The sequence below is a fragment of the Pagrus pagrus genome (assembly GCF_965226575.1).
Source record: "Pagrus pagrus genome assembly, chromosome: 14".
Taxonomy (NCBI): domain Eukaryota; kingdom Metazoa; phylum Chordata; class Actinopteri; order Spariformes; family Sparidae; genus Pagrus; species Pagrus pagrus.
In genome coordinates, this window is record NC_140198.1 from 780,625 (window position 1) to 804,489 (window position 23,865).

At 40.2% G+C, this 23,865-nt stretch overlaps 1 protein-coding gene across 3 annotated transcripts in view; it reads right to left on the reverse strand.

Moving 5' to 3' along the window:
- The window catches only part of tmem132e (transmembrane protein 132E), a 387,724-nt gene that overhangs the window by 209,986 nt on the left and 153,873 nt on the right, over positions 1–23,865 (reverse strand). The window contains exon 3 of one of the 3 annotated variants that reach the window (XM_084374078.1): positions 18,069–18,128. The exons of the other annotated variants lie outside the window; for them this stretch is intronic. The gene's annotated coding sequence lies outside the window, so the exon portion shown is untranslated. The remainder of the gene's footprint in view (positions 1–18,068; positions 18,129–23,865) is intronic. 3 annotated transcript variants of the gene reach the window in all.

A 23,865-nucleotide genomic window follows, 5' to 3' on the forward strand; every position in this document is an offset into this window, starting at 1 on the left:
ATCAGACTTCCTACAGCAGCACAGTTATAAATGAAATAAAGTGAATATTAGCAAATAATTCTTTCTGCAAATGTCCAAGGAAATGTTACTTAATGAGAGTGGAGTGTGATTATTCTGTTAATTGAAACAAGTTGTCTTCCAGTAAAGAGAGAGGTGTGTGGCTTCACACTATCGAGCTTGTTTAACCAGTAAATTATTACATTTTTCAAGATTTCCTGAGTAATTGAGGCATAAAAGACATTTTCATGATCAGCTGAAGATCATACCATGATTTCAAAGATGGAAACTGGTAAATAAATTTTCCAACAAGGTGACTAATTCTTATATTTCCAAATCTACACATTAAATATTATCTTTATCAACAATTCAGGGTTGATTATTTGAATTTTAACTTTCTTTTGTTATAGTGTATCTATAAAATAAATGATTGGTCTGAGTGTCAGAGAAGTTTAAGGCAAAAGTTGTAAGAGAGTCTATTTTAGAGCATTTCTGAGCATCAATGCACAACGCTTCAGTCAGCTTATAAATGTGCACACTCAAACACACATGCTGCTGTGCTCAGACGCCCTTGGATGCTTCACCTTTAGGCTAACTCAGAAAGTGCAGTGTGGGAAGAGGAAAGTAGTCGGAGTCACGGCGCGCCCGCAGGCAAACACACTCCCTGTCCCAATTTTTGTTTGTTTGTTTTATTCATTCCATCCACAGTCAAAAAATGGCTCTTTTCCACTCTACATACAATCTATCTGTCCAACAGAGTCTCTATCAAAGCGTCTGATCCGAGGAGAAATTGTGTCATTGTGAGTTCAAGAGTGCACCGAGCTGTGGTGAGGAGAGGAAACCTGAACAATGCACATTTAGTGTGCACATTCACAGTGCCCGTGGCAGTTCTCAGGATGCTATAACCTGAGCGCAATTTCCATCTGGGTGGAAGACATAAGAGGCATGAGTACACAGTATATGACTTAATATACTGGGTCAATGTCCCTCCAGGCAGGAGCAATCCATATGCTCATTATAGACGAGGCTGTTACAGAGAAACAGACCAACTGAGAGGAAGAAAAATATGACTGATTATTATTCATGTCACGCTGAATGAAGGTTTTCTGATGTCGTATTCAAAGAACAACCAGTTACTATTTTTGCCTCCCAGTCTGTGTGCTGGTGCAACATTAACTGGAACTGGGAAAACGCCAGTTTGTCATCAAGCTGCCATTTGAATTCAGAATATCATTATTTCCTATGCCAACTATTTTATTATTCTATTTTTTAAAATTACAAATGGAAATTGTGTTTTCAGTTATATTACCGTTGATGTGAGGACCAGATCTCCATAATTTACACACCATTCAACATAATCAGGCAATAAATCAACCTTTATTTAAACTCGAGCTACAAGGAGGCGAACTGACGAAGGAAAGCAGTCCCACATCTGGCTCCTGAAAAGACTTCAGATTAACAGACATTTAAATAATGGAAATTAAAGAGATAAGATAATAATCTAAAATAATTAAATGTAAAACGATAAACAGTAGAGTAATGTAACTAAATACTAAATACTTACTCAACTATTGTACTTAAGTGCAATTTTGAGGTACTTGTACTTAACATGATTATTTCCATCTAACTGCTACTTTTACTTTCACTCCACTACAATTTGGAGGCAAATATTTACGACTTGTACTTTTCACTCCACTATATTTCTTTGATAACTTGAGTCACTAGTTACTTGGCAGATTACATGCTGCATCACAGCCAAAGAAGTGCATTTTAAATTAATTTATTGTATTTGCAATCAGATGGAAAAAAGAAACCTGCTGAATATTTGATCAGATAATAATACACATGTAAATAAATGTGTATTTTACTTACACTCATACTTTTGACTCTTAAACTCATTCAGTATCAGATACTTTTACTCAGTGACTTCTTCTTTATTGTTTGTAGATTATAAAATGCATCAGAGCAAAATAAGATGACATTTTTAAGATCCGATAATCACTCAGGCTGATATTCAGTCGACACCTAGTATACAGTATATTCATGCATGTAAATATATGTATAAATTATTTTTTTTGTACTTGCGATACTTAAATTACCACAATACTTTTTACTCAAGTATGAGTCGTGGGTACTTTTTCCACCACTGTTGTGTAGAAGTTTCATGGAACATGAAGCAGGATTCAGTCAGGCTCAGTAAAACCAGTCTGCTAAAGCCAATTAAAGCAAATAAAAGAGTATGCACCGCCCGTTTACTGTTGCACAGTAACTGGAGGTGAACCTTTTCTAATACGTCTCTTTGTACGGCTTCATAATCCCTTTCTCAAAGACACAATACAGTTAGCTGGGGGTGGGCACTAATCAAGGCATTCAACGGTGAAATTTCTTCTCATTTGAGGACACAGTAACAATGGGCAGAAACAGTGACGCGGCTGTGGCTGACACACTGCCGTGGGCTGCGTCTTCAGGGCGACTGGGTGGCTCCAGATCTGCCACTTCTGATTCCAGGAGAACTAGTTGCTTTCTGCTACAGAAGGAAAAAGGAAGAACTACTGTACAGTCCTGACAAAACCTTTTCCTGTAGCGTTAATGCGGCTGCATCTGAAGAGGCTGGTGAGGTTAAAAAAAAAGGGGGAAAAAGTCTTAATGGATTATTTAACAGGACACATCCGCTCTGCATGGCTGCTCACCGGCTGTTCCTCAGCCTGCTTCTCTCCGGTGCTACTGCCAAGTGTCTCGGTGTGACAGCTGGCACACCTGATCTATCTGATTGGATTAGTGCAATCAGTGGGCAATGTGCTTAAAGCTAACCAGGGTGATGGTGGTACGAGTGCTGGTGATATTGTTAGTCAGGTATGAAAAGAACTGGAACAGCTCCACGATGGCACGCCTCATCTTATGGTGTCACACTCCAGATTAAACGCTCAAGTGTCTGCTGTAATATCCAGGAGACACGACGTGAGACGTATGAGACTGGTTTTAGAGATCAATGACGGAGATAAAAGTCCACAGCTTCGTAGATGAGCTCCTAAATGACCATCAGCTCTCCACGCATGCTTTGTTAAGAGTAAATACACAATCGGCACCAACACAACTAATACTGTTATCACCAGGTCCAATCAGCCTTCTGCCTGTGCGGTAATACATTACAGGCAAACACACAAGTCTGAAGTGGAGTAGTTCTGCAGGAAGTCAGCGCTGTCTGGCAGGAAGATAACATCTCAGGATGTTGGAAGCTTTTACAGAGTTTTTCATGTCAACAGGTTGATCCAAGCAGGAGCGAGCCACTTAGACCTTTATATCCAAACAGCACTTGAACTATTACAGGGAGTTTTTAACTGGTTTTGAACCAGTCAGATCAATACTGATGCCTCTTTATGACATATAAGCAAATTAGACCATCGGCAAGAATATTGGCTGTTTCTATATTATATATATATATATATATATATATATATATATATATTAATATAGTTCTTCTTTATCTGTCACCAGGTGAGATTCAAACTTATCATGGTTGGATAAATCAACATGAAAAATATTTACATTTTACTACTGAGTACTTGAATTGAGGGAATATGCTGCTTTGTAGTATGGTGGCACAGCATCATCATATCAAAGTTATTAATCTCACATGTAGATGCAGTACCTCATCGCCAACAAACCATCCAACACACCAACCAACCAACCAACCATCCAACAAACCAACCAACCATCAAACCAACCAACCAACCATCCAACAAACAAACCATCCAACCAACCAACCAACCAACCAACCAACCAACCATCAAACAAACCAACCAACCAACCAACCAACCAACCAACCAACCAACCAACCAACCAACCAACAAACAAACAAACAAACAAACAAACAAACAAACCAACCATCAAACAAACCAACCAACCAACCAACCAACCATCAAACAAACCAACCAACCGACCAACAAACCATCCAACAAACAAACCAACCAACCAACCAACCAACCAACCAACCAACCAACCATCAAACAAACCAACCAACCAACCAACCAACCAACCAACCAACCAACCATCAAACAAACCAACCAACCAACCAACCAACAAACAAACCATCCAACCAACCAACCAACCAACAACGCCGCTGCACACAACCACCACGTAAACATAAACAAACATCAGCAGAGACTGATATTAACAAGACAGTCACGATTTATTTTCTGTTATTTCACTAACTCACAGATATGATGTTAATTAACTACAGCTGGCAGTGATTACATCAGGTGCAACTGACATTCACAGGTTTTACTAACTTTTTAAGACACTGTTAATTATGTGAGTTATAATTACATTTTGCTTGATAATTATAACATTAAAAATTCAAATTCGCAAATAATTCATCACTCAGTTCTATGATGCTACATCTCTCTATCATTCTGTAATTTCGTGACACTAAACGGCATAATTATCAACATTAATAATTATCCTCAAAATTAATTCAAATGTTCTTGCCTTCTTTTGTTAATAATGACAAACCAGCAGCAGTTAAGTCTCATCTGACACCTCTGAATCCTGGAGGAGCCAATTAAGAGCTTTTAAGATGATAAGCTTAAGATACTAATGTGATATTAAAACAAGGACAGTCAGACTACTGCTCACTTCCAGCAAGCATTAGTTATCTACCAATGTGTTTGAATGCATCTTTGCTAGAGTTAGATTTTCCCTTGTAGGATCAGATTATCTACGTTCTTGTTGTGACCATTTTTTGGAATTGGAGGTGTACATCAACAAGTACCCTCCGAAAACACTTAAACATACAACGCATATTAAGCATTAATAGACAGGTAAGTACACAAAACAGAACAACACAAACACGATACATATTTGTACCCTCTCGTAGTAAGATGATCTTAGTTCTGCAGCTAAATGTGACATACAGTGCCTCTTTGCTCACTTGATATTTATGTATTTCTCACATCAAATATCAGGACTGCAGACTTAACATACAGTAAACCACTGCCAGCTGTTCTGATTCACTCTAAATGAATCTTACTTGTATAATAATTATCCCAAATCTCCAATTTCTCGCTCCACAAGATTTGCCCAGCACCAACCGAGTGTAATGAGGTGGAATGACCTACTTTAACCAACACCTACAGCCTGGGTGGCCTCTCAGAGTGAGACACTGTACGGTGGAGAGTGACAGCAGCCATGAAGCCAGGTGTAACCGCTTCAGCTCATCATCACCCTCACGAATCTGACATTTTACTGATAATTAACTCAAGTCATCTGACTGTGTGAGGCTGACCTTTGACCTCGGGGAATGAGTGTATCAAATGATTCAATCTGTACAGACTAAACCCCGTAAATACCCTCTGGTCCACAGTTTTAACATGCAGAGTGAGTGTGGTTAGTAAACAGTATTTTTTAAGCTGCAGTCTTTCTGTTTGAAACCTGGTCGTTCCACAACAGTTGCTTTAATCATGAGCCAGCGGTTTGGTATGCAGGCGGTGCTCCTGCGCTGCCTCCTGCTTTGTTTTTCTCCATTCATACAATCTTACTTTCAAGCTGCTAAGGCACATAGCTTATGTGCATTCAGTTGTGATTCAATAAAATGTCAGAGTGTGATTTAGGACGGCTGCTCAGAGGTAATATTACTCTTTACAGAGAACCCGCCATAAGGTGCTTTGGTAAATGATGTAGCGATGTACACTCATACAGTCTAACACAGTGAGTACGTTACACAGCACATGCCTTAGGAGGATCCTGCTGATGGCACTTTAACAGGCATCGTGATTTGTGAAACATTATATGCATGAGCACACGTCCCTGGCTGGAGAGGAAACAAAGGGACTCCCATAGACAACAAACAGCAGAGATCTGCGTGTTTATGCCAGAAAAACAACAAAGAAAAACACTGATCTGTGTGTCCCGCAAGGCACCTGATGCCCATTCAGACCTGCATAAAAAACAGGGGACATGCAGAGAGCGATGCAAAATAAGCCCATTTCTTTTCTCACCCGCAACAAAAAATGAGCGTTATTTACCCGCAGGGGGTGATCGGGCTTGTTGATCGATTGGTTTGCCAGGGAGTGAAACGTACGGCCTTCAAAACTCCGTAATGGACTGTATGATTATTTTTAGAAGAATAAAAACTCTCACTGAATCCAAATAAAAACTCAGTCAAGGCAACAGATTAAATGTTGGAAAATATTCAATTTGCTTGTGTCACACTTGATATTTGTTATTAACATTTGCACAACACCTGTCATACCACACTCACATTACATGTAGATAAGCCAACCTTCATGTCAGGAGGGTGTGGCAGCAAGGCGAGAAGGCTGCCAAGCCAGACAACACTGTGCAAGACTGTTTCAACATTTTTAAGCGTGAAACCACTGGATGTTGTTAATGAGTCATCTGGACATTTTCCAGCCATGTTGGTGGCAACAAAACGGAATATTTTTGATGAGATGTCAGGACAATTTGCAGCTGAAAACTGAGTAATTTTTTTAACAAATGTCAGGTCATTTTCCGGACATGATAGCTCGTGAGACCACTGTTCAAGACTGTGTTTCAATATTTGTAAGTGTTAAACCGCTGAATATGTTTGGTGAGATATCCGGATATTTTCCAGCTGTGTTTGTGTCGACAAAATCAGATATTTTAATCCAAAACATGATATTTTTCTCACCCTAAGTACTGTTTGGGTCTAAACCAGCATGGCAAGGAGGCTGCCGGATCAAAGACCACCGTACAAGACTGTGTTTCAACATTTTTAAGCGTGAAACCACTGGATGTTTTTAATGAGTCATGTGGACATTTTCCAGGTAAATTTCTGGTGACAGAATCAGGTATTTTACACCAAAACATGACGTTTCCTAACCCTATCCAAGTAGTTTCTGTGCCACAGTGTAGTCACTACATGCAATTAAAAAGTGAACCTAAAATAAAATGTCATGTTGCAACATATCAACGTTTTCACAATCATACATTGCCAACTTTTATTCTTGAATTCAAGCCAAAAACTGAACTGCCAAAGCAGAACTATTATTATATCATTCTGTGTGCTAACGTGTTATCCATGAGCAGACATTGCTGTTAGATATCGGCACTAGTTGCTCAGCTCGCTCTGTGATTTAATTAGTCGTGTCAATCACAAGCTGCTGTAAAGCAGCCAGGGACTTGTTGATTTCAGGCTTCCAGGCTGATAAATTCAAAAATAATTGGTTCTCATTTAAGCTCAGTTCTAACTGCCTGCCTGACAAAACAGTCACACATATGAAACATATGGCCACGCCCTCTATTGTCCCCCTCCTGGTCTCCAGATGCAGCAGCAGCTTTTGGGGCTTTAAATAATACAGGAGGTTGAAATTTGTGCTGAAATTTTAATTGTGGTCTGGTCTGGGGATGTGCATTAGGGAGCAGGGATGGAGCAGTGGGTGGGGATGAACGTAAGTGCTTTCCAACCGCTGTAGGCTTCATTATGAGGGGAGGTGGGGGGTGAGGTGAAAGTAAAAAGGCAGAACAAAGAAGTCATGTCCCAAGAGCTCCTCCTGCCCGAGCCATCACCGTGCACCACAGAATTGATCTGAGGATACGACGCCACCCACTAACAAAAAGTTCTGCAATCAAGTGCAATTATGACCACATTTATGACCACACGGCTGCTCATATCCTGTCATAATTCATAAGTAATGAGACATCAATGTGTCTGACCAAGAGACTGTGATCTCTGCTCCTGAACGATTCGACCACTGAAGCAGAGTTGATGCTGAAACGTTGGTAGAATTTTATAGAAATTAATTAAATGCAAGTTCATAAAGTGACACAGTGGCCTGAGATCATTCACGGCCCCTGAAAAGCCTTTTGCTGAACTGGCATGAGTGTAAGAAAATTAATTATAAAGAATTTCATATGTAACATCTGTTATCTGCATTTTCTGCACAATACTGCACGTTAATTGCTTCTGCAAATCTCACGTCTGAAAGCAGATTGTGTGTTTCTGACAATGAGGGCCTAATGCTTCATTAACACAAGCACACATCTTTACAGCATCACTGTTTATCCACGTGCAGCCCCGGTTATGTTATTACTGTAAAGCACTTAACCCCCATATGGACCCCATTCACCTATAAACCACAATCATCTCAGCAAACTCAACAGTTAATGCTACTGTACAGAGCATATCAAAAGTGACCTACATGTTCATTAAATTGTGTCCTTGGAGGCCCGCTCATCTGCAATGCAAACAAAACCCATTGTTGTTCTGTAAGCAGCTTATGAAGAGGGGGAGGAGGGGGGAGGGGGTGGTTAACACACACACACACACACACACACACACACACACACACACAACATTGTTCTTATGAGTATGCACTTCTGTTTCTACATCCACCCATAGAAAGAAACACTTTTTGACTTCATTATACTGCTCCTGGTCTTGAAAGTTGGACCACATTACAAATGTGATTACAGTTAAACATGGTGATGCTGCATATTCGTTTAATATAGAAAATGATGATTTATATTGAGGCTTAAACAAGCTGATATATTGAATATTATTTCCACATTTTGTTGGACAACTTTCAATCCTGATCATGCAAGTCCTCAAGGTCATATAATCATCAACACTTGGGTTTCCTTCAGAAAGAAAATGCTCTTGGAAGATTGTAGTGCTCAGGGATCAGGGCTGCACGATAACAAGGAAATCATATTACAACTATTTTGACCGATACATCAATATGATTCACAGTTAGTGGGATGATCATATTTGTGACACAACTTTCATTTTCACAGAAAAAACTATTAAAAATCCTGAGATGTGACATTTGTTGGCATCTGTATGTCAGGACATTTCTGGCCATATTTCGATTCTATAATATTTTCGCTTAATTTCACATCCTAATTCAGTTTGTGTAAAGAGTTACTCATTTTCATTATGACTGGAGGGACTCTTCAACAGATTTCACAGTAAAAACTGGTAATTAAAACATAGTGGAAAACCTGCTAAACACCAGTGCACAAACTCCAGACTACCTGGCTCTAGTGCAAGATGCATCGTCCTCGCTTTTGCAGTTGTAATGTTTATGTACTGGCGTTGGTCACACAGGTACTGGTGTTGAAAAGATGCAGCTTTGTAACCTCTAGACTATCATATGATTTTTAAAAAGGACTTTCTCAAGAAAGTAGTTTCAGGTGCATGGAGAATCGTTGACAGATGAATCATAATCAAATCAAATTGACAAATGACAAACCTCTGAACAAAAACAAAAAAACAAAACTGAAATGCACCAAAGGCTTCAAATAATATCTGTTTTATCCAAAGTTGAACACAGCAGTGCTCCACAACCTTGGGGTAAAATAGGCAGTGAAATAGATTTGTGATTAAATGGGTAAAGAGAACTGCTGCTTTTTATTATTTAAAAAATCATTAATGCATCGACCTCTTTGAGTTGGAAGCTTCAAGGCTGCTGTAATTGTGACAACACAAAGTGTGGTCAGAGGTGCTGAGTCCACAAATCCTGTTTCTGCTGCCTGGTTTGAATGTACTCAGTTTGAATTGAGCCTATAAGGACTGCATTCAGGACTTCAGGGGAGCGATCAATAGTAGTGAAGGTGACTTTAAAGTGTAGTCGGCCGCACCTTAGAGTCTATTCTGCTGGAGACTCAAGCTGGATTCATAAGTTTCATAAGAGGACACACATGTACCTGTGAAGTCTGACTTTTGACCTCTAACATATTGTTCCTCTTTTCTTGTGAACCATCAGTCAACTATCTAATAAATCAAACACCCTGAGAGCTGAAGGAAGCAGGATTATTCATCAACACGTTGTGTTAAGACTCGGGGCTACAGGAAGTTTTGGGTGTTTCAGCACACAAAAAGGCTGCACAAGAGTGAGAAAATGTAATTTTCTTTAACATGAATTTCCATCAGCCATTGCTCTTGAGACAACATCAAATGACAAAGAAGCTCCCTGAACACAAAGGCATGGGATCAAAGAGTTGGTATTGTTGGGATTATGGCTGGAGAAGACGCTTTGTTGTCAAAGAGATGAGACACACCGTCCTGCTTTAAATGCCTGGTGTGTCCTCAGGTGCTGCAGGGGAGATGCTCAGTGACCAACAGTGTGAGCTTCTTGTTCTACTGGGCATCAAATAAACACTGAATATGAAGCAGAATACATAAAGGGGTTGAAAAGCTAAACTCTTACATGTTTTAGATGAAAACCAAGTATTTATAGATGTTAAATAGGGCAGCAAAGAGACACAGTCACTGTTAGAGATGGCACGGAGCAAGCTTCAAATGCATCCATGTTTAACTGCAGTACGTCCATCACCTCATACATGATTGATACTGGTATTTAGGGCTCATAATGTGGAGGATCCCATTCCCAAATGCTGGGAGCAATCAATGGCCGAGAAGATGAGAAGCAATAATGAGTGGCCTGCATGATGAGGTTAACCCTGCCGCCCCGTCTCAGGCCATAAAATAAAAATAAGGATCCTGAGCACAGACCTCCCAGCGCCATTAGGTCCGATCATTCAGTGCACATCCTGATAACTCATCAAACGATCGGGGCACAATTACACGAGCCCAGAGCCACTTCAATGAGACTCTACACGTGAGCAGCGTTTCCTCAGGAAGCTGCATTTACAAGTGTGTCACTGTAGAGAATCTTTGTTTTTTAAATGTTTTCATAAGCCTGCACAGGCTCCTGACAGCTGCATGTCACAAACAAGCTCTAAAGATTGATTCACGGTACGAATGAAGCCTGGTCCCAACTGTATCTCCTGTTCTGGTTGAAGCCAAGGAGTTGCAGTATTGTGACCTGGATATCATGTAATTAATCAGGAACGCTGGTAAACAGACTTTATGAATAGAGAAAATGTTCAAACATGTAAGTTGAAGGTCCTTCAGAGTGTGCGGATGATCTCACACCGAGGACAAGATGAGCCCCGTTTGATAACGGCAGAGTGGATCATTAATATGTGCTGTAGCCGCTGAGGTGGCGACAGAAAATGACTTTGAAAACATATTTCATTCTTGTTTGTTATGTCAGATTTCAGTTTAATAAAAAGACTAAGATATCGAAGCTAACAGTAACAAAAGCAGTCAAACATGAGGCTCTGCCTGTACAGCTGAGTATTAGAGAGAGTTATTGTTCTTGTGGCACGTGTTCAGAACAGGACAGGATATTTTGGGAGAATCCAGCTGTCTCTGGTCTGTAATTAAGGAGCTATTTGTGAACGCACAGGAAAATCTAATTCTGTGGCTAATAGTCATACTGAGGATGTAATGAGGGGCTACTTGGTAACTATGTTTTCACTCTACTTAAGACGCACAAAAACAGTAACTCATGATTAAATTATACGTAATTAATGTATCGACACTAGTTTATATTTATGCACTAATCATCACCTAATGATTCATTAATATAGCATCTCCCAGTTTGTTCACTAGTTACTCATTATCTACTATACAGTCCTCAAATCACAGTTATGCTGGAATTACTCATAAACGATTCAATAATTATCAAGTCCTTCATGGTTCATTCATCACTCGCTCCTCAGTAACTTCTCATGGCTTTGAGTACTTTTTGGAAAGTGTTACTTAGTAACTAATTACAACTACTAACTAATTACAACTACTCAAAGTCTGTCATTTTACTCATACTTAAGTATGCATTACACCATGTAATCTGCTTCCACACTTTAAAAACCATAATTGCGTACCGAGTACAAGTTAATGTTATTAAGTCTTAAGCATTCTTCAATTTCATTCAATACCAGAAGTATTTAAGTTTTACTTTTAATTGAGTAATATTTCAGTAATGTAACTGTACTCATACTTCAGTACAAATTTTTCCACTCTTTCCACCACTGTCGACTAAGGCAAGTGAAAAGAGCCTTGTAGAAGTAGAGACGGGGAAAATAAGGATCAGAAGGTGAATAATGGTCTGATTTCTTGCAGGTGGAAAAGGAAGGATTCAACCAGTGTACTGACAGGGCCAAAAAATAGAAGCTCCGTTTTTCCAGGATTTAGCTGAAGAGAGTTCGACTGATAATCTGGCCCAGAAGAAGAATACACGACGAGACAAGACGAGGACCGAGGACTGAGCACCGAGGCACTCCACATACGTAGCAGGGCGGATGAGGGACACAGTGTTTACTGTCTAATTTAGTAAGTGCTTTTATTAACGTGACAGCCCGACATAGAAAGTCTTTCCATGTATGTTGTAGATGGATAGAATAGGAGGCAGGAGTAATTACTGTAAAATTATTTTACATCCCTTTAAAAATCAAGTGTTAATAAAATGATGAGTGAATGCATTAGTTCTTCATGGTGAACAATTATGCTCAATTTGCAGAGTGAGAACTCAATTGAAGCTAGATGAAGAATATTACTGGACATAAAATAAAGATTTGGTGTGATCAAAGCTGGAAACCAAAAGCACAAAATGAAAGAAAAAGTTTGTGGATGGAGCAGGAAGAAACATCTCTGTGCTGAAAAGGTAATTTCACACAATTTAAATATGAGTGTCCTCCTACACCATTCATTTACATTTCCTTTCCCTCTGCAGCTGATGACAACCTTACAACAGAGGAGCGAGCCCTGAGCCTGAATAAACAGAAATATCCGTTGCATAATTTCTTGGCCTGGTCTTCAAAATGAAAATTAATAAGCAGCATTTAAAAGGCCGCCTTCAGGGCAGCCAAAATGAAAACCAGTGAAGCAAAGTGAAACATGGCTTTGAACACAGATCTGGACTGTGAAGAAGAAAAAGAGCCTCGTTTGTACAGAAATTAAAATCATTTTAAGAATCGCCTCATTATTAATAATCAATACAAACTCCAACCCTTGAAGGCTGCTGGTGTTCAGCTCCTCACTGCAGCTCATAAGACGCTCGATGGACCTGACCCAGCACGGTGCAGATGAAACAGGGCAGAGGAGGACGACAGGACAGCCAGTGAGTGCACGTCTACTGCCGTGAATCAGCACAATCTCCTGTTGTCTCTTCAGGCCTCACATTAACTGATGAACAGACTCAAGCTGTTTTTACTAATCATAATATCCATAATGCACAATTAACTGCAGGAAACCAGTCACTAACACAGGACATTCAAACCAGACTAGCACATTCAGCCACTGACATCACACTGTTGAATTAGCATCGAGCCAAGTCCTGACTCAGCTGTTTTATTTATTTTCCTGATGTCCACGGCAGGACACTGAACACACTGCAAGTCAGTGCTGCAGTTTATTAGAGCTGCAGGAGAGTAGTCCGTATGGGTCACGCTCCAAAAACACAAGATGGCGGTCAGGCCAGAGACCAGTTTGAGACTGTGATAAGTAGCGATAACCATGAAACCACTGGGTATTTTTAAGGAGATGACAGAACATTTTCCAGCTGAGTTACTGGAGACAGAACCAGGTACTGACAAAACGTGACGTTTTCCTAAAACTATCCAAGTGGTTAAATCAGAGCCTCAAGTGATGTCACACTTTCTCAAACTTGACAGAGCTCCTGTAGACCAACAGAAGACTTCATACAGCAGGTTTTACAGGCTGACCGGTACTGACCAGAATCAGAACACTTTATTGATCCCTGAGGGGAAATTACTGCGTTACAGTAAGATAAGATAATCCTTTATTACTCCCACCACAGGGTACATTTGCAATACAGTACCAATTTCCCCGGCTGACAATCACTGCCCAGGACTAGTTATTGGACTTTAACCTGTAAAGTTGATGGACCGCCCCTTCAGTCAGCTCGACATGTAGAACAAATCTGAAAGCTTGAAACGACATGTTGTTATTGTCAAATGTTAAAGAATTAAATCAGTTAATGAGTAAAATTCACATTTTTTTAAATTGGTATTTTTTTTATTTATTGGTATAATAGTTAGTAAGCAGGGAGAAACTGTAGTTTATTGAAGTGGCTTTCTGAGACTAGTTTCACCTTGTACCAAGTTATATATATCTTATATATAAGATTAATATAATATATATAAAATAAGATTTAATATATTTTACCCTTACAAGAGTGAGGCTGCAACTCAGGATTATTTTCATTGTCAATTAATCTAATGACAATTTTCGCGATTAATTGATTAGTTGTTTGAAAAAATGTCGATCAGTATTTCGTCATCAAATGTCTTGTTTTGTCCGCAACCCAAAGATATTCAGTTCACTGTCAGCGAGGAGGAAAGACACCAGAACATATTCACATTTAACAAACTGACTTATTTTTCTTTAAAGATGACTCCTTGATTACTTGATTAGCGCTAATAGTTCAGTCATATGTTCTTTTAATTCTTAATTATGAGTCAGACGTAAATTCATGAAGACGAGGACTCACAATCTCAAAGTGTGTGTGTAACACGGTGATTATTAAAGATGAGTTGATTAAAACGAACAGAATAATTAATTTTTTGGATGTCAAACATCACCTACTGAGTGAGAAATGACCAACAAATACATCTTTTCTGATTATTCACTTGCACCACGATGAGTAGCTGTATGCTTAATGTGTTGGTTTAGCAGCTCGTTACACAAACAACACGATCTCCAGCTGGGGTCAGACTCCTCTTTCATTACAGTAGATCCACACATGTACAGTTGGTCCACTGACCCAGATCACGACCCCGGTTTGCTGAGTTGGTCGACTTCAGCTGGACGGCTCGCCCTCACACCAGCAGCAGTATGTGTACATTAGCCTGAAAGACGTATCGGTTTACTCAACTCTCTACTTCAGCAGAGAAAGCAATCCTGTTAGGGGTCCCTGAAGCTCGGAGCACTCACACAGTAAGGATTTCACAGCTCTTTGATTACTCTGGAAAATATCTCTGAAAAATCAATAGCGTGAATGCCCGGCTGGTGGCTGGACCCCCGTATCCATTACCATAACATCAGTCTCCAGGTAGAATCTGATGCCTGCTGTGGGCGCTGATAAAGTCTGCCAGCAGGCTTCAGTTTCCTGTCTTTTCATCAAAGTCTGCTGGACCATATTTACTGCAACATCCCTCAAGCCTAACGACCAGCACACGCACAAACAAGCCAAACAACACCATCGACAAACATATTAATTGTGTTTACCTTGTGCACAGGGATGGATGGAGAGAGATACTGCAGAGGTTTGTGGGGAGAGGCCCAAATGATTCAGAGAAAAGATTTCAGAATCAGGACTGGATACTTCTCTGGTTGTCAGGAAGATGGATGAGAAAAAGCTTCTGTAATAGACTAGCATCGTGCCTCGAGGGGAGGACGGGTAAACCTTAGCTGCCTCACACCACAGAAACTGGAGAGGAGCTGCTGGTTTCTGAGCCAATGGCTCCAACAAGGCTTACAGCAGCCAGCCGTCATTAAGATATCAAATTCAAAGGCTGCAGCTCTCACTGAAGTTTGAAGACTGGAGGCGCACAATCAGAATTCATATTGAGTGTTTTGACAAGGTAAGGTCAAATGATCTCCTTAAAACACAACATGTGCAGCATTTTTATGTTTTTAAAGTATCTTAATCATCCTGATAGTGTTAGATTGTGAAGACTTACAGAGGAAATGTGTTTTCATCCCGACCATCTCAGTCTCCTCAGCAGGATATGTAGGAGGAAGAGTGTAATGGCATACACTGCCTTCTGCCACTGAGTCGTTTCTAATATCAACACTACACATCATTAAATTCAGAAATGGACAAACTAACGATTATTCTCACTGTCAATCAATCTGTTGCTTATTTTCTTGATCAATCAATTAGTTGTTTGAAAATGTTGAAAAATATCGATCAGTGTGAAAGAAACCAGAAAATATTCACGTTTAACGAGCTGACTTCACAGAATGGAGACTTTTCATTTGAGAATACTCAAACTATGAATCAATTATCAAAATAGTTTGTGATCAATTTAATAGTTGACAACTAATCTACGAATCATTGCCGCTGTAGTTCATATGGTACACTATAGTGGTTGTAAAGCATGGTCCGGACTCACGGGACAAGACAACAATCAAACAATAACAACCAGACAACTGTTCCTCTTTAGATTGCAATATTAAAAACAGGCCAAGCCGAGAAGGTAATCGTCCTCTTGATTTATATTTGGAATGAGTCAGTGTCTCTTGAGTCTCTTCTAAAAATGTATTTTTATTAGAAAGCCTGTCCTGATTTTATCTGAGCTGCCAGATTGTTTTAGTGGCTTTAATTTCTTGTTTGTTTACTTTAGATTAAAAATGTTCCTTCCTGTAAATATTGTCACTAATTGTGTTCTTGATTTCATTTTATTTGTGTGAAGCACTTTGTACTTTGGTTTGATAATTGCTCTATAAATAAAGTTATATAAAGCAAATTACATGCAGATACGCTGCGATTTGTACCAACATTTCTACAATGCTTATATCATGTTCACATTTCATGTCTACGGCCTTAGCTTCATGTCAGGAGGCGACTAAGTAAGCCAGAGACCACTGTTCAAGACTAGGGTTAGGGTTGCCAGTGGTTAACCCTAACAAACATCGAGACATTTTCCAGCTGTATTAGTGGAGTCAAACCAGTTTTTTTAACAAGATGTTCGCACATTTTCAGCTGTGTTTTGTGGTGAAAAACATATTGGATGTCAGGACATCTCCAGCCATGTTTTGTCACCACAGAACAAGGTGTTTATGACGAGACGTGGGAACGTGTTTGTGGAGACAAAACCAGACATTTGCAGCCGTTTTTGAGGTGACAAAATAGCGTGTTTTTGAAGAGACATCAACATTTCCAGCCTCGTCTGTGGCAACAAAAGAGATTATTTGGACAAGACCTCTGTATATTTCCAGCCATGTTTGTGGAGACAAAACCAGGTGTTTTTCACTGGACATCAGAGCATTTTCTGGACGTGTTTGTGGTATTTTCAGCCAAGTCATGATGTTTTCCTAGCCCTGACCAAGTGTTTTTTCTGTCCAAACCTAACCAGAGCATAAGCATAGAGTTGGCACATCACAAAATTGAAAATTGAACCTTCAGAAATATAAAGTTCCTGCATTACCTCGACTACTCTTGCTTGTGTTGCAATGGTGGAGGCTGTGTGCAGTCTGGACTGATACAGGAAGTCCTCGTCGATGCTGTCAGTATACAACACAGATAATGAAGGGGCTGTACACTTGAACCTCAAGGTGACACTTATTAGACTGACTCTAATGAACAATATACAGTACAGCATGTACCGTAGCAGTGTCATGTTATTCTGTGCTGCCTTCCTGCCTCCTGATGTGTCTAATTACTCACAACACTTCCTCACACTCGACACACCCCACAGATAAATGCTTCCTGATCACTAACTAGCTGCTCTGTCCACCTTTAAGGCACTATGATTGGCAGTTAAGGAGCAGACTCAGATTCAACAATGACAACCGGGTCATCCTCTGGTGGCCGGCCGTCTCAGACTCTTAACAAACAGCTACAGACTCATCCCTGCTTTGAGTCCGACAGCATCTCATTCCTCCGTTCTCTCAGCGTGTTTCCTGTCACTTTCTACTGTCAAGCCAGCTAATACAGGCACTCAATCACTGGATGAATGAATGCTGTAATGAGTGAAGACCAGAGGAGACAGCTCAATGGACCATGCAGTCTGAAACACCACGAACAGAAACAACCCCTCCTCAAACTGTCCCTGCGGCAGAGAGGACAAATGGGACTTCTTTATGTTCGTACAGGAGACTGACCTGAATGTGTTTCCACAGCAGCACATGTATTCATCACAGCCACATTCAGGTCACACAGTCACACAGCTCCTCCTCACCTCCTATTGACTGATGTTTGCTGTGCTGAGTCTGTCTTTAAAACTGTGTGATGGTGACACATCACAGTTACAAGTCCACAAAATGGCTGGTTTGTCAGCAGCTTCCATGAACATACGACCGTGTAAAGAAAACATCTGTCAAGTTTAGGCAACTAAACTTTGAAGAAGATTGTGGTCTGAGCTTAAAAACAAAACACATTAGAAGATCGATCTAATAAGTAGAGATGCACGATGTGGATGTTTTTCAGCCAATACCGATAACTGATTACCTGCTTGATAATTTCAATTTTTTGTGTTTTCAAAATAAAGTCCCTAACCTTCAGTTTTTGCAGACTTTGCACAGGTTTCAGACGTCACAAGTCACATCACCAGCCACCCTGCATTAGTTACAAACAATAAGAAACTCAGTGGTTTTAAGCAGTCTATAAACAGTTATTAAGTTTCTATAAGTGCTTATGGATGTTTACTTACAATCTACAATCAAACATGTTTATGATGTTTTATAAATCCTTATATTCTTATTAATAAGCATCTTATGAAGGATTTGTAAAAGCTTATAACACTTATTACAAGGACCTTCATATAAATTATTACTAAAAAACAAAACAAAACCAAACACAATGTTGGCTGTTGGTAGGAAAGAATGTCGTACACTTTGTTTGGCCAGCCACCATCCTAACCTCCCCCCCAAGATGTTCATCCACAGTTTGACACAGTTTTCCACCTCCATATTTGCCTTTTCTCTGAACAGTTGTGGAATTTATACAGTTTGTACAATGCAGACGAAACATTACACTGACACTGAAAACCAGATCTGCTGCCAGATGTAGCAATATAAACCATTTGCTCTCTCCTTGACCTGACGCTGAGTGCTGTGATCATCTTGAATACTAACATCAGCGACAGTAACTGCAGGTGCTTCACACCCAGCTAAGAGCTGTGGGCTGCACAATGTACACACCGAAAATACAGAATCAGCCTCTTTTTTTCAAGCCATTATGCTGTGCTGTCAGAGTCAAACTGAATATGTAAATATCTCACACATAAGGGCAGCGAGCTCCAGATGCCTGACATTATCTGAGAGTTGACACAAATTACAAATGTCTTCCCCCGACAATGAAACCTCCATCATTTCCTCATCCTTTGTGCACGTGTGAAATCATGCAAGTCATGTTTCCATATACATGTGTGCATTGGTTGGTGCCGCTGCTACCTGCTAATGTAACTTTGCTTTATTCACATGCAAAGGAACTTTTCTTATCTCAGCTTTCCACTGATGGAGAGATAATTCATTGCAGGGGATATATTCTGTTGCATAGCAACCTGCAATTATGCATGCTGTCTGGAGAGCAGCTAGTCACTCACTGTGTCCTTCTCCATTTCCCTCCTTCAAACTACACTGGAGAAGTTCCTTCTGCACGAGGAGTGAACACGATAAACACATCAATTAGCTGTGTCAACGATAGATTTACAGCAGACTAATTTTGCTGCTAAATTCATAAAAAAACTGAGCAGATGTATAACTCACTCAAACATCTGACACTTCACAAGAGCTGACAGTGAAACATCAAAAGCAGCAGGGGTGGAGTGGGAGAAAATGGCTGCAGCAGCACTCACAAGGGAAGCAAATGAAGGATTCTGTGGGGAGTTGTGGAGCATCTTGGGTTTGGCAGGAAAGTAGCAAAATGAGCTGGACAGCAGAGCAGACCGCTTCAGGGTCACCAAGTCTGTAGTTTTGGGATAGTTTATTACACCTGCTGCTAATAAATCTCCAACAACAGGGAGCACATGGGAAACCTTGGTGCTGATTTAGCCGACTGTATATCAAGAGGATCCTCACCTCTGCTGCAAACAGGCAAGAACCAGAAAGCAGCAGAGAGAAGCTCAGTGATGTCTCGAGAAGCAGGTCCAGTGTCACTTACAGCCACAGAGCAGTCACCTGAGGAGGCTGAATATGAGCCAGTGCCGTCTGTTATTCAGGAAACCACAGGCTAAATCAAACACAGCAAACTTTTCATTTACACCGCACATTATGTTCCAGCCCAAGTGCCACAGATAGCAACTCAACCTCCCTCCTGCTGGTTCCATGTAATGCCTTTCAGTGAACGATGACTCTGCTTTCACATATTGTTTGATCAGGATTGATGCATGAAGGGAGCGCACATTTCCCACTAGTTAAAACATATTGAACTTCAGTGCTCCATCCCCTGAACACTGGACATTAATCAGTCCGTCCAGGAAGTTGTGATGTTGTGGTTGCAACAATTAACGAAATTCAAACAATCCCCTGACTTTTGAATCTTCATTCGATCACCGATCAGACATGTACGTCGCCAAACTCACATTCGTGTTTCTGGCTCTAAAGAATCATCTGACATTTATCAGAAAAAACTTGCGCTGAAGACTGTGCAAGGCAATTCCCTCATGGTCTGCATGAAAGTGGGGAAAACTGTTTTGCAAAATGTGCAACATTGAGCATGTTTACGTGACCACAATAATCCCATAACAGGTTATGATATTAATCTGATTTGACGTGTTTACATGCACTTTAGTAATGCCATAATGGAAAAAAAACAGGTTTACATGATTCAGTCAATTAGTTGGATTAGTTGGAAGTACATGATGAACTTTTTTTCAACATGATGTCACTTATCATGGCGTCTCCGCCGGTCAGGGCTGTCCTCGTGTGGGATTTGTTAGGTTTGCAAAACATGCAAAATAATGCTCTCCTTCTTCGCGTTACGCACATGAGCAGAAAACACATCCGCTCACGTTTTAACAACATCCTGTTTCTTTTACGTTTTTACACATGTGCAGATGTAAAAGAACGAAAGAAACTTTGCTTATAATCCAATAACGGCTTTTATCAGATAAAGCATATTGCATTATGCTGTTTACACGACCACTTGAATAATCTGGTACCTCCATAAATCAGATTATGATCGGTTTGTCAGTGTGCATGTAAACGTGCTCATTGTGGTGGAACAGAAACCAAAGTCATTGATTGACAAACACTTTTCCACCGAAAAACACACCGAGAGAACAGCTGGAACGAGTCGACAACAGAACAAACAGACAAGACAGACACACACAAATCAACAAGACAGAAGTGCATCCAGATCTGCTGTAAGTGCTGAAAGAATGCAGCTGAGTTAGATTAAATATGTATCATTTGTGGTAACGTTTGCGTCTCAAATAAAATGTTTAAACAAGGTTTAGTCAAAATATCAAGTTGGTTGGGTGACAGAGTTTTCACTTGCTCCCTCAATTTCATTGCAAAAAAAAGATGCTTCAAACAGCGATTACATTTTCACACTATACGACTGCACCTGACTTCCTCCTTCACTCGCTGCTGTAATAATTACTATAGACACTAGAGGTCGCAGCCCAACAGCAAATGTAAATATGGGTCATAAAAATGCTTTCACAGTGGATTTATAGTCAATGGTTGTGTTTCTGATGAGGACGAGCTGGTTCAAATCCCAAAAAGACGATTAATGTTTGTTTAATCTAAGAGTGTGGTCATTTGGATCACCAGATACAAAAAGTTTGAGGGTTAAACAAATCCAAAAGTGGTGCAGCGGGAGCTGTTTCTCCCCTCTAGTTATTTCAAAGAACTTTTTACACCAGTGAGGAAGTCGAATAATCAGAAAACATGAGTCAGATCCAGTGAGACAAATGGTAATACCTCTGATGTCAGACCACGCAGTGAAAACTACTCAGTCCTACATGGAGCTATTTACTGGAGTAGTCTCCCTGCTTTCCCCCAAAAACATGAAATTCATGAATAATTTTGAATAATTTGTGAAAATATGAAACAAAAATACAGAACTCATGCAACTTCTGATTCTGTAGTTCTGGTATTGTTGCCAGAGGGTCGAGTTTCTGCAAAGTGGATGTGTCTCAGAGCCTGTAGTTTTCTTGATGATGTCTTCAGAGAGCGAAGGTGACAAACACAGAACAGAACAACACACTGGCTTTTGATGGGACACAGATGGTTGGGATGAGTCCTGAAACATTAGATCCCCCTGCAGTAGACCTGATGATGAACTAGTATTAACAATAATAAACTGAAGCCAACAGCAGCATTTTAAAAGGTGACGTCCAGCTGCACAATGTCACCGACTCAGATACACACTGATTGTGTTTTTTGGACACGGACAAATCAGTAATTAAAATTTCCGAGAGCTGTTTATTTTGCACCATGCTGTTCTGCAGTTGCTTTCGTCGCAGCGCTGCATGTTGAGAAACCATTTCAGAGTTTTAACGGAGTGTAATGAGGCTTATTTGATGGCTGACACACACACAGCAAACAAACAAAGGATCAGTCATGGATCAGAGTTTCTATGGCTGATAAAGAAGTCTGGATCACCCTGATGGAGCTGCGTTTACATGAACCCTAATAATCAGAATACAGATGTAACCGCCTGATGACGCTTTCTGTTTTACTGCTAATTATCTGAGTGTCCTGCCCTCTTACAGGTGGAGAGGAGGTCGTGTGGCTCGGGCACCACTTGCTGCTCAGTCGTCTCCTGGATACACACACTTCACTATATAGTATAATTCGTATCATGCGATATCTATTGCATGTCTGTCCATCATATTAAATTTGTTGTATGATATAAAGGTGAAGGTGAAGGTGGAAATGATTTCAGTCAGGTTAAAGAAATGTCCATGTGACCACAGCTCCTGATCCTATGGATCAAACTACAGATCAGCACATCAGAGTGTGGATCTTCCTGTTTCATACTTTCTTACATAAATTACATTATTGTGATTGTTTATTTTTTTCCCTCTGAAAATATGTCAAAGTACACAGCAGCAGTACAACCAATCCTTCAGGAATTACTGCAGGTATCAGGAATATCGTCGCTGTAAACAGTCCAGGTTTTTATTTGGTTATTAGAAGTGAAGATTTACTTAAAAGTTACTTTGTGATTAATCAAATATTTGATTGGCTGACTTTCAGAAGAAGTAAACTTTATGCAGGCATACTGCAGCTGCATGAATGAACTACAAGCACCAGTTAGACCTCAGGTTGGAACATTACAGTCAGATTGGTGCAAAGACTGTGAGCAAAGTGAAGTTTTCCATATTATACGACATTAATAATAAATAGGTAATGGTTGATTCCTAATGAAGTACCATTAGAGCTGAGCTGCTTAAACTCATAAAACATATTAAGGTTTTCTCCTCAGACTTTAATTTGGTCATGCTGTGCATCAGTCAAGCCATGAATAATTCCATACATCTCACCCTGCTTAGTGTAACGACCTCACGCTGGATTACTCCATGAATCTACAGACAGACTCTCTGCAGCTGCAATTACTCCCTCAAAACATTGTCACTTCCAAGATGTGGCTCCCCAAAGCAGGCTGCAGGGATCCACCACCCCGGAGACACTTCCAGGGAACCCCCGGAAAAAAGTTTAATAGTTTAACCACACCGCCACTCCCCAGGACTTAATGTAATGAGAGTTTTTATGATGATTTTTGCTCATTAGTCTCTGTTTGCACAGGGACTAATGGCACACTGGATTTCTCTTCGGTCTCCCTGCTGCAGATCTCTTCCACTTCGTTTAATGAGCTTCACGTGGGAGTTGTTTCTGCTCTGAGTCAGGCTCGAGGTCAGGGGTCGTCTGTCTCACTTACTGAGGGCACATGAGCCTCTGAGACAACGTGTGAGATACCATGCTATACAAATTGACAAGAGTTAAATTTTTCATGCAGAAAATCACCTCACCTACAGCACTGGTGGTTAGATAGGAGTTCTGTTCAAAACTATATAGAAAAGAAATGGATAAAAACTACAATCACATACACGGCGCTGATCTGAGTGACAGGGTGGGTGGGTGTCCTTCACACGAGGACAGCATGTAACTCAGGTAACTCATCTGAAGAACTTCACACCTGACCCAGTCGTCAGAATAACTGTTAGTTTCTTATATTTTTTTGAGGTTTGATTCACTGTGCTTCTGGGCTGGATAGGTTAGGCACAAACAACACTTGGTTAGGGTCAGAAAACATCATCATTTGGCTTAAATACCTGTCTCCACAACCACAGCTGGAAATTGTCCTGACCTCTCATATAATATCTGAATTTGCTGTCACAAAA